This window comes from Rhinolophus sinicus, linkage group LG05, assembly GCF_036562045.2.
Source record: "Rhinolophus sinicus isolate RSC01 linkage group LG05, ASM3656204v1, whole genome shotgun sequence".
In the NCBI taxonomy this organism is placed as follows: domain Eukaryota; kingdom Metazoa; phylum Chordata; class Mammalia; order Chiroptera; family Rhinolophidae; genus Rhinolophus; species Rhinolophus sinicus.
Window position 1 is genome coordinate 100,638,730 of NC_133755.1, and position 11,858 is coordinate 100,650,587.

Genomic DNA, 11,858 nt, shown 5'->3' on the forward strand with positions numbered 1-11,858 from the left:
TTTAAGAGTCAGGGAATTCTATATTAAAATTTTAAATAGTTATGTGGTAGGTGTTTGGTCTGTACTTTAGATCACATTAGGTGTTCAGGGAAGCACTGACTTCATAAAATTGAGATCTCTTAGGCTTGAATGCTTCTGAAACAACTGAGTGATTTCCTAATGTTTACGTGCATCATCTCGAACTAGCAAATGTTCAAGTCACAGAGTTGTGTTAGCAGACTAAATCATCATAAAAGTTCAGAAAATAATTCAATTCTTTAAAATCTCCGATAACCTGACAATTTCCAAAATTTCCTAGCGGATTACATAGGTATAAAATGTCACATATGTATACGTATATATATACACACATATATATATATATATGTATACACACACACACACACACACACACACACACAGAGGGTGCCAAAAAATGTATACACATATTAAGAAAGGAAAAGACTATATTAGAATTTTAATACTCAGTATATACCAATAACGTAACATGAATACATACATCTTTTTGGCACCCCTGGTATATATATTTAGTAATAAAATAACCACTGAAAAACTTCCAAAGACCAATATGCTAACTGATTCTAATGAAATGTAAGTAAGGTGTCTACAAGTTTGACAGAAGTACCATTGCCTGATCTTCATTCCGCATTTTTCCTGTTTGTTCCTAGAACTGAAGATGACAAGATAAAAATGTATCTTAACCCCTCTTTCTTTTGAAGTTCTTATTTAGAATTTCCATTTCTTCTCCTCATCTTCCACACAGTGGTCCAAATAATTTCTCATTTATTTAAGTAAGATCCTAGATCGTGATTTGCATTTTCCTTGTTTTCACTGCGGATTGAGGTTTACAAAGCCTACTAGTTTAGCCTATGTAACTGAAGCGTTATTAATAAGGGGCATGATTTGTTTATGTAGAGATAGATTTCACTCCATTTCCTATCTCTATTTAATCTGGAAAAGTGGAAGTTTAATCACCCTTCTCTGACTAAAACTTACATGGTTCTACTAACACAATTCAGAGCAGGAATTAGGTTTAAAGATCCCATAAAATAAATTTTAGTTCTCCGTTTCCAAATCCCATGAACCATCCAAATGAACTTCAGATGATTTGTTTAAATGTTCTCTTTCAGAGTATTTATTTAAAATACACAAGAGCTAATGTGCTATGTTATACTTAATTAATGCCCAACTAAATGTTCTAAATTATAAAGCTGGCATATTTATCCAAGAGTTAATTTTCCTTATAAAATAGGGCATATATACAACATTTTCATGGATTTCATGTTTGAATTATGTCGTTAAATTACACATTATTACTGAGAATGCTACTGAGCTGTTAAATTTCCATTATGCAATCGAAAATGAAGGTACTATTAACACTCAGCTTAAACTCTGAGCCTTTAAAAGACATTACTAATTTCTCATTTTAATTACACATTCTCTCAGTATGTTGCTGATTTATTTTTCTTCAAGGGGAATTTTAAACTATTTTCATTTTATTCATCATGTCCACTCAATCAATATCCATAGTTTAGTACTGATAATTTAATAGGCCTAGGAGCCTCTCTTTACTTGCTTTGTTCTCCTCTTTAAACACAAGAATTCAATGCATCATGATTTATTTGATAACATAACTAACTGAATAATTTAAGCTTCTGATTTTTCACTTCAGTTAAAACTAAACTCAAATAAATTCGGCCAACAGTTAAATATTCATATTATATATTAGTACTCAGGAAAGGTATTATTTAAGGAGATGAACACTATCTCTTATCATCATAACAAAAGAAAAGGCAGATGATATTATCACATCACATAATTAAACCTTTTGAATTTAGGTTTAAATTAAAATTTCCTAGAATACCTACCATACCATTGGGACATCTATTATTATTACCTTGTTTTCCCCAAAATAAGACCAGGTCTTATATTAATTTTTGCTCCAAAAGACGCATTAGGGCTTATGTTCAGGGGCTGTCATCCTGAAAAATCATGCTACGGCTTATTTTCTGGTTAGGTCTTATTTTCAGGGAAACATGGTAGTTTCAGATTTCATCTAAATATTAAAATAAAAGCTAAGCTTACTAGTTTATAAAGCTTACTAACTTATAAAGTCATGTAATTTAATTACTCAATTAAGAAATTTAATACACACAATTTTATAGAAATTATTTCAAAATTCTTCCTTTTTTTCAACTCTGTAGATTCTTTAAAACTTATTTCTAAATGCTAAAACAATACTTTTATCATTTTAATAAAAATGTGTTGTAGAGTTCGCTTTTGAGGTAGTTTTTGTAATTTAAATCTAGCCTGTTTCAGTTTCCCACAGTCCACTTACATTTTAAACAAATAAACAATCTTACCACAGGGGACTATGACAATGAAAGCATGGGGAAAGTACATTTATTTGGATGCAGTTAGAAATAAAAAAATAAAAGAAAATGGAGCCAGTTGTCTCATTCCCTAATATTTTACTTCTGGACGCAAGAGAAGAAATTCTCGAAACATATGTATTGCTTCTCAGATTAAATGTGGCTGACCTACCTTTGACTAAGACTTTTCTAGGACCCTGAGAATTTGAAGAAATCAAAGGAAAATCATTATGCATTTGAGAGGAGGAGGGCTGGGCATTTGGCCAATTTTATTTACATTTCCAAACACAGATCTTTTCACACCTAAGTTGGAAAAAACAACAACAAACTTCTATTAAACAACACTTGGGTGAAAATAAAGACAATGACAATAAAAACACTACATATTAGAGTCTGTAGGATATATTTAAAGCAAGTCAGAGGAAACCTTATAGCACTAAGTACTTTTATTAGTAAAAATATAAAAAACAAAAATAAATGAATTATGTCCCATTTTAAATCTAGGAAAAGAAAAACCAGAAAAACAAAGTAAGCCAAAAGAAAACACTGAAAAAAAGAGAAAGAATTAATAAAGAAAGCATAAAATAATAAGGTATATAAAAACAGTACATCTAATTTGGGAGTGAAAATCCTCTTTTTTAAAAAAATACGTAGCTACCATTAACTGAGTTGATGAACAAAAAAGGAAAAAATATATAAATACAAAACATAAAAAATGCCAAAGAGAAAATATACATTGAAACAGAAGAAAAAGTTTTTAAGTCACAAGAGAATAATTTACAGACACCTGTGCAAATATATTTAAAAACTTCCATAAAATGGATAATTTCCTAGAGAAATACAGACTACCAAATTTGACCCCATTGGAATTAAAATCTTTAAAAGTCGGTTCTCTATAAAAGCAATAAAGTTATTAAGGGACTATATTAGTTTTCTATGTTCCTGTAACAAATTACCACAAACATGGTGGTTTAAAACAAGAGATATTTATTCTCTCTCAGTTCCGAAGGCCAGAAATCTGAACTCAAATGTCAACACTGCCTCTGAAAGTTTAGGGGAGAATCCTCCTTTCCTCTCCTAGCTTCTGGTGGCTTCTGGCATTCCCTGACTTGTGGCAGTATAACTTTAATGCCTACCTCTGTCTTCACATAGTCTTTTCCTGTGTCTATGTGTTCTCTCCTTTTCTGTCTGTTGTAAGGACACCCACCACTGGATGTAAAGCTCACTCTAATGCAGGAGGATCTCATTTCAAAATCCTTACTTTAATTATACGTGCAAAGACCTAAAAATTCTTTTTCCAAATAAGGTCACCTTCACAGGTCTGGGAATTTAGGACTTGAACATATAATTTGGGGGCCACTATTGAACCCATTACAGGAACTAATCCACAAAAATTACCAACCTCAAATGATTTCAGAGACAAATTCTACCCAAACTTCAAAGACCAGATAGATCGAACACTCTATAAATTAGTCCAGAGATGGAAAGGAAAATTCCAAATTCCTTTTATGAAACAAATATTACACTAATACTTAAACCTGGTAGACAATATAAAGATAGAAAATTACAGACCAATATCACTCATGTATATATATGCAAAAGCACTGAATAAAATACTAGCAAACAAAATACAACACAGTTTAAGAAGATAATGCACAATGACTTAAGTAGGTCTATTCTAAGAATGCAAGGTTGTTCAATATTAGGAAATCCATTAATGTCATCTACCACATGAACAAATCTAAGGGGAAAATTATGATTGGTGTCACAGATGCTGAGAAAGACTGATAAAATTCAACACCCATTCATGAAAAAAAAGCTCAAAAACAGGAATTGAGGGATACTTTCTGACATTGTAAAATATGATGTCTTAGTCTTATAGCTAGTGTCTAATTTAGTGGAGAAACACTGGAGATATTTCCTTAAGATCAAGAATAAGACAAGTATGCTCATTATCTCCAGTATTAGAGATATTAGGTCATGCAATTAGACAAACTAAGTTAAATAAAGGGCTAAGAACGGTTAAAAAAGAAAAGTAAAATGATCTCTATTTGCAGATGATATAATAGTATACTTAGAAAATCTAAAAATCAATCATAAAACTCAAATAAAAATAATTCAGTTAGGGAGAAGAACGCAAAATTGGAATAAAGAAAGAATGGTCTTAAAATACACAAACACTAACCAGATAGAGATATATGATAGAGAAACCCTTACTTTTAATAGCAACAGAGAAAATTAAATAGTTAGGAATTAACTTGATATTAAAATTCATATGGAAAAACAAACAGAAACACACAGGAAAATACTGAAAAATGAAAACTATGAGGAGGGACTATTCCAATCAAATATTAAAACATAATATACAGTGTCATTAATTACAACAGCTTGGTCCTGGATTATGAATGCAAATAGACCAGTGAAATAAATAGAAAACACAGAAATAGATCCAGATATACACATGGAAGTTTAGTATATGATAAAAGTGGCATCTTAAGTCATCAGGAAAAAGATGGACATTTTAATAAATTGTGCTGGGACAACTTGCTAGTAATTTGGGAGAAAAAGAAAATGATATTCATATCTGTATCACACATAAGAAGAAACTTCAAGTAGATTAAGAATCTAAATGTAAAACTTGAAACCTTACAAGTAGTAGAAGAAAGCATGGAAGAACCCCTCTTTGACCATCGGATCGAGAAAGGTTTTCTGATGTTGACTACTAATCCAGAGACAATAAGATTGATACATTTGACTACATAAAAATTTTAAAAGAAAAAGAACATGTTTTCATGGAAAATGACACCACAACATCAAAAAGCAATGGAAAAACTGGTAGAAAATTTTGCAACATATATCACAAAGAGCTGAAATGCCCAATATATAAATAACTCTCAAAAATTAAAAGACAAAGTTCTAAAAATTTAGTAGAAAAATGAAATAAAAGATATAAACAATTCATAATAAATATATAAGAATAACCCTCAACATGTAAAAAAAATGTTCAAACTTATTCTTAATTAGAGAAATGTAAATTTAGATAACACTGAGATATCAATTCAGAATGGAAAAGTTTTCAAAGTATGAGAGCACATCCTGTTGGCAAGGTTGGTGGTAATACATCTGTGTACTATGTCTGCCAATTTTCTGTAAGTCTAAAAATATTTTAAAATAAAAATTGAAAGCAAAACAACAACAATAAGAACTCTAAGAAGTACAGGTTCATCTAAGCTAACATCTGGGCAAAATTAAAATGAAAATGATGAATCTGTTGGAATTTGAAAAAGATATAAATATATGAAAAAACTCCAAGTGGGAAAAAAACCCAAAGTGTTACAAAATATAACTTGGTAGAAATTCTGAGGAAGGAGCTTAAAGGGGAGATAAGGTGGATATGTATTGCAAGTCTACATATCCACCTTAGGGAAGAGTAGAAAATATTTAATTCATTACACTTTGGAGCTAGTTAATGTCTTTCAACAACAAGTCCAACCTCTGTATGCTCCTCTGTGATGGTGGAGCTGAAACTCTGCAAACTACGTTCCCCAGACTTCCTGCCAGTTGGCTTCCTGTTAAGATCAGCCAATGAAGGAAAATTGCAGTGGAGGAAAAATGGAGGAAGATTTTCTCTAGTGGAGGAGAATTGGAAGTGTGAGGAAGAGTGAAAGGACTGCCTTCCTGGTCTCCATTTCCTCTCAACATTGCCTCTAGAGCTGCAGACTGTTGTCCCATCCCCAGTTCCCTTCAGCACTCCCAGCACCAGCTTCTCCAATCCTCCTCAAAGCATCACAGCAGGCAACACTGTGACCTTAGAAGGCCAAGAATCAGCCAAGCCATGTGCTAACCAATTAGGCCTTACTCCAGGACCATCCAAGCACCTACCTGTCACCTTCACCTCAGCAGTCTGAGTACCCACCAGGCCACACAATCTTCAGAGCTCTGACTCCTGCCAAACCATGCCCTCTCTTCAGAATCCCAGTACAAACTGCATAGAGCTTCCCTCCAAGTTCCAAAGAATCAGACTCACTGAGCCCTTCCATCAAGCCCTTAGTTTCCAAAACCTACTTCTTCCGCATTGTTGCTCTAACTTCTTGAAGTTATTAAACTTCAATACCTCAGTATCCTCTTTTTACTCTTTAAAGCTTCTACACCTGTGTAACCAATTTCTAATCCAATCAGTTTGAAACATCCAGTGTGGATTCTGCTTTCCAGTATCTGATAGACTTTTTTGGAAGGGTTAGGGCAAGGAGAATTTTGTTTACAGTTCATTTATTCATTAATTTAGTATTTATTAAGTAAATGATTGGTGCACATGACAAATAAAGATGAAAAAGACACCGTTCCTGCCTTTAAGTATTCACAATAAATGGGGAAGGTAAATATTTAAACTAGCAATCACCAAGTAAATAAGCTCTATAACAGAGGACCACTCACAGTGCTGAGTGAGCATGAAAAGGTACAAAGTCACAAGAGAAGGCTTTCTGCTCGGGTGACATGAAAGTATTATAGGTCACGTAGAAGCCTTAAGGAGAAAAGGACATCCTGTCAGAGGAAAAACTACCTGAAAGCATATAACAGAGTCAAAGAATGTTGAATAAATCCTGTATCACAGAATAGGAAAGGGACACAAATTGAAGCCAAATAGGGAGACAATAATCATGAACGGTCTTGAATGACACACTAATTAATTTTAAATTCACTCTAAAACAATGGACAACCACCAAAGGAGTTTTGGAAGATATTTCCTTTTTATATTACTTGTACAGTATGAAAGAAAGAAAGAAAGAAAGAAAGAAAGAAAGAAAGAAAGAAAGAAAGAAAGAAAGAAAGAAAGAAAGAAAGAAAGAAAGAAAGAAAGAAAGAAAAGAGAAAGGAAAACAAAGACATCCCTCAGCTCCTAGACGACCCTCCTTCCAGAAATGTTTCTTACATATTATTTCCAGAAAGAAGTTGACTAACATATAAATTCATAGTAACTAATATAGATATTATTTGCCAGATGCTGTTCAAAGTAAGTTATACGTATTTATTAACCCATTTAATCACCTTCACAACAACCCTATTTGGTAGTTACTATTATTACTTCCATTTAACAAAGAGAAACTTGAGGCTAAAAAAGACTAACCAACTTGCCCAGGTTCATAGAACTAGTAAGTGGTGGAGTCAGACTTTGAACCCAGCAAGTATGACTCCATGATCTGTGCTGTTAACCACTATGATACAGTGCCTTCTATAATTATATATGTTTGTACAGATGTGTGCGAAAAACAAGAAATAAATATTCTAACATAAATGACACATACTCCACATTTTACTCTGTACCTTGTTCTTTCAATTAGTGATATACCTTGAAGATAATATCTTATGAAAACATTTTGATCCACTTTATTATTAAGAACTGCACAGTATTTCATTATGTAAACATTCCAAACTATAGTTAAACATTTCTATATTGATTAATAGTAAGGTTCATTACAGGTTTGTTCCTTGGAAATAATGCTGCAAGAAACTTAATAGTAGAGGAATGGTTGAAAGGAAAATTTATTTTTAGTATTAAAAACATTGCACAATTGCCTATCATAAATAAAGATGTCCAACAGCCATACCATCAGTAGAAGAGTACTTATTACCCCACATTCCTGTCAAGGGTGAATTTTCACTAAATTCTGTTTTAAAATTTTTTGCCCCTCTGGTAAGTAAAAAAATAACCCCTATAGTATTTAAAATAGCCTGATGTGATGGAATGTGTGTTTTGAAAAGACCCTGATGAGGTGGTATAGAGATTCACATGGTCACACCAAGACTCAAGGCAAAAAGGACACATAGGGGACAATTGCAACAGACTGTGTAAGAAATGAGAATGGCTTAGTTAGAGCAGGGCCTTGAATATATTAGGAGGAATAAGTAAGAGGGGAGGCCATATCAGAAAGGCCAACTGTCGAAGGTTGCCGGTTCAGTTCCCACGAGGGATGGTGTGCTGCACCCCCTGCAACTAAAGATTGAAAACGGCAAATGGATGTGGGGCTGAGCTGCGTCCTCTCAAATGGATGTGGGGCTGAGCTGCGTCCTCTACAACTGGATTGAGGGACAACGACTTGGAGCTGGTGGGCCCTGGAGAAACACAGTGTTCCCCAATATTCCCTACTTTAAAAAAAAAGGCGAACTGTTGAAGTAGCTCAACAGATCTTTGTTCGTGATATGTAATAGATATCAGGAAGATTATAATGAAAATAACTGTCCTCGGAAACACAGAAGAAGGCAAAATTTTGGGAACATGCTAGAGGAAACAAGAATGATAAAAAGTCCCTTATAAATCTAAGATTCTATTATTTATTTATAGAAACTACCTTCATCTGTGGCAGGGGCAATTTCAGAATATTCATATATATTTAATGTCACTTAATAATAAATCATTAGATTTTGCAGCAATATGAAGGCCTTTAAATCAAATTATCCAGCACATTTATGATACTAGCTATACTATGCTGGAGTATTCTTTTAGTATTCTGCCATCTAGCGAATGACAATCATTTGTGCAACTTGGCCTATAAATTGGTTGTTTGGATAAAAGAATCCTGAATTTTACGGCTTCTCATCATGTATCATTTCAGTTTCCACAGCATAGAAAAATAATCTGAAAATGCCTCACATTTTTGGCATAACCTGATCAGATGATTATTAAATTCATAAGCATAGAGAAAAGAATGAAAGCATAGAATCTGTCAGCCTAACCCTAAAATTTGACCCTGGGCTCAGTTTGAAAATTCATGTCATTAAAGTCATGGGGAAAGTTAATGAGTTTCCTTTATGCCATCTCCTGCCACCATTAACAACAACAACAAAAATACAAAAACAAAGCAGAACCTTTACTCGTTAGCAATTTTCTTTTCTGAAATAAAATATATTTAAGTGAACAATCTTTGTCCATTCAATAAGCTATGCTTAATATTATAAAAAAATTATCATCTGAAAAGTTATCTTACGTGACATATTAGAGATTGCATTTGAATGTTATGGAAGTATATTATAAAAATTTGGTTTCTCTATATTTCTATGAAAATGTTGTTATTTTTTCCTGACTTGATTGCTTGTTTTGTGCAACTAATGTACTTTTGTATTGCTAATTCATGGTATTACTTATCATACTTTATGCATATACATATACTAATTATTTGTTTGCAAGCGTGTGTTCCCAAAGGACCTATGAATTTCTTGAAGAGAATATCATGTTCAGTTTTATATCTCCTATAACTCTCATGACATATAGTACCTATTTGCTTTCAATAAGTGTTAATAAAAGAAGGATTTGAAATAATTGAACTAATGAAAAATATTTCAAGTTTCATTAATTTTAATTCAAATTGAATTAAGATATAATTTAAAATAAGCAATCACTACATTCAGCTTCCTTAGTTAAGCCTAGACAAAACAACACTGAACATATTGCCCAAGTACCCACAGGGCCCTAAAATATAGATGTATGCACATTAGAATTATTGGAAATAGGTAGACAAAAATCCCCTTTTGAAATTTGTCCTTATGGGTAATGGCAATATTCCCAGACTTGTCAACTTCTTCCCTTGGCAGATCTCTGTGGTCTATCTGTTAAACTTGAAGGCTAAAATGCTCTCAAAGTGAGCATGCCGTATGGATATCTTTATTCTGCATGATTATAAGCCAGCAGAATACATAAACCTGAGCAATTTCAGATTGTCAACTGAAATTGTTCCCAAGAGAATACTTCATTGCCTTGTGGATAATGATTATGGATGAAAGTTCAAAATCATGAAATAAGAGTTCAATTGATATTAGTTGAGTACATTGGTTGCAAGGCCTCTTAATCCATCTACATGTCTGACCTCTTTGATTTTATTATATCCAAGCTAAACCTAAAGAGTAAAAATAAGGACCCTGTCTACGTTTTTCTGTTTTGTTTTGTTTTGTTTTGTTTTGTTTTGTTTGTTTTTAAGTATTGTTACCCAATTCTGGTCCTTTGGGCAGCTGTTTTCATTTTCCTTTTAATTTCAGCACCTCCGCTTTTAAAAACAAACCTGAGTAGTTTTTTTAGGATCATTAATCATACTTGTGTATTTCACAGAGCCCTTATCCCCATCTATTGTGTGGTATTAAAGCTTAAGGAAGCTGGAAAAGAAAAATGTTATTTCTCTTCAGAAACTTGTTCTATTTTAAAATTTATCTGACCTCTATGATATACATTTTCCTTACCTACTGTCTTGTGGTCAGCTGCGCATCTCAGAAAATTTAGATGATAGACATAGTCTTCCTGTTCAGATAGAGTCCCATCAAATTAGGTTGACAGGTGATTTCAGCAGAAGGAATTAAGCATCCCCTACTTTTCCTCTTCTGGGGCTTTTTCTCTTTCCCTTTTATAATTTTTTTTTTCTCTAGAAACACATTTTCTACTCCATCAAGCTGTGAGTTTATAGGGGCACACTCTGGCAAGGGTAGATGGGGAATGGAATTGTAGTCATCCAACTCTGGATATGGAGAGTAATTTAAATTTAGAATGAAACATTAGAAAAATCCATTTGGCCCCAGATCCCAGCCATAGTTCCCATTAAACTGTATCTGTAATAAGCTGATATATTATTAATAGGTATTTGCTGAATATGTGTCTTAGTTCCTAATTAATTCTGAACTCTGGAGGTAAAGAAAGTAGTGCAATTTATTAGTAGCCCCATCAGATGCCAACATGTATTATTAATCAGGCTTTCTTCTTTTCAACTTTTGCTAATGGCCTGGCTTTTATTTTCATAATTATGATAAGGTACATGATCTTTGAAATACTCCTTCTGATCTTATGATCTTCAACTGAAAGAGCTTGAGAAGGTGCTAACAAAACCAATCAGCATATAATAGGGGGAAAAAAGACTCACAGAAGTTTTAAAAAAACAGAACATTTTAAATAATTATATAAAAATAATTAAAAGTCGTTTTTAAAAAGATTCATATTTAATACTTAGGTAAGTAGAATCATATTAATATGAGAGTGGACACATTAAAAAGAGCTTTCTCTTTAAGAAAAATCTGGGATAAAAGAACTCTCCCAAGAGAACCATAAGAACATGGAGGAATTCATGGATTTAAAGAATCAACACATTGTAAAGACATTAAAATGTACCTGGCAATTCAGACTCCAGAAGAAATGGAACAGTCAAGCTGTGTCTTTAAGGCTTCCTGGATGAAAACAAGCTTTTAGTATGAAGAGTATTTCTGGTATCCAAGTGTTCTGCAGATAGAAGGCATGAATGCCATAGAATCAAACTTGATAACTGATTCAGTAGGTGAGACCAGACAAGTCTTTTTTTGCTTTCAAGCCACATATTGGAGAAAATGCCAGATCCTAAAGTGGCTGGGAATCAAAACCTAAGAATTAAGGAGCTCATCTGCAAGTCCACTAAAGAGGTCCTTCTAGGATGTTTAAACGCTGACCCATTATATCAATTCCCACAATTCCTCAACGGA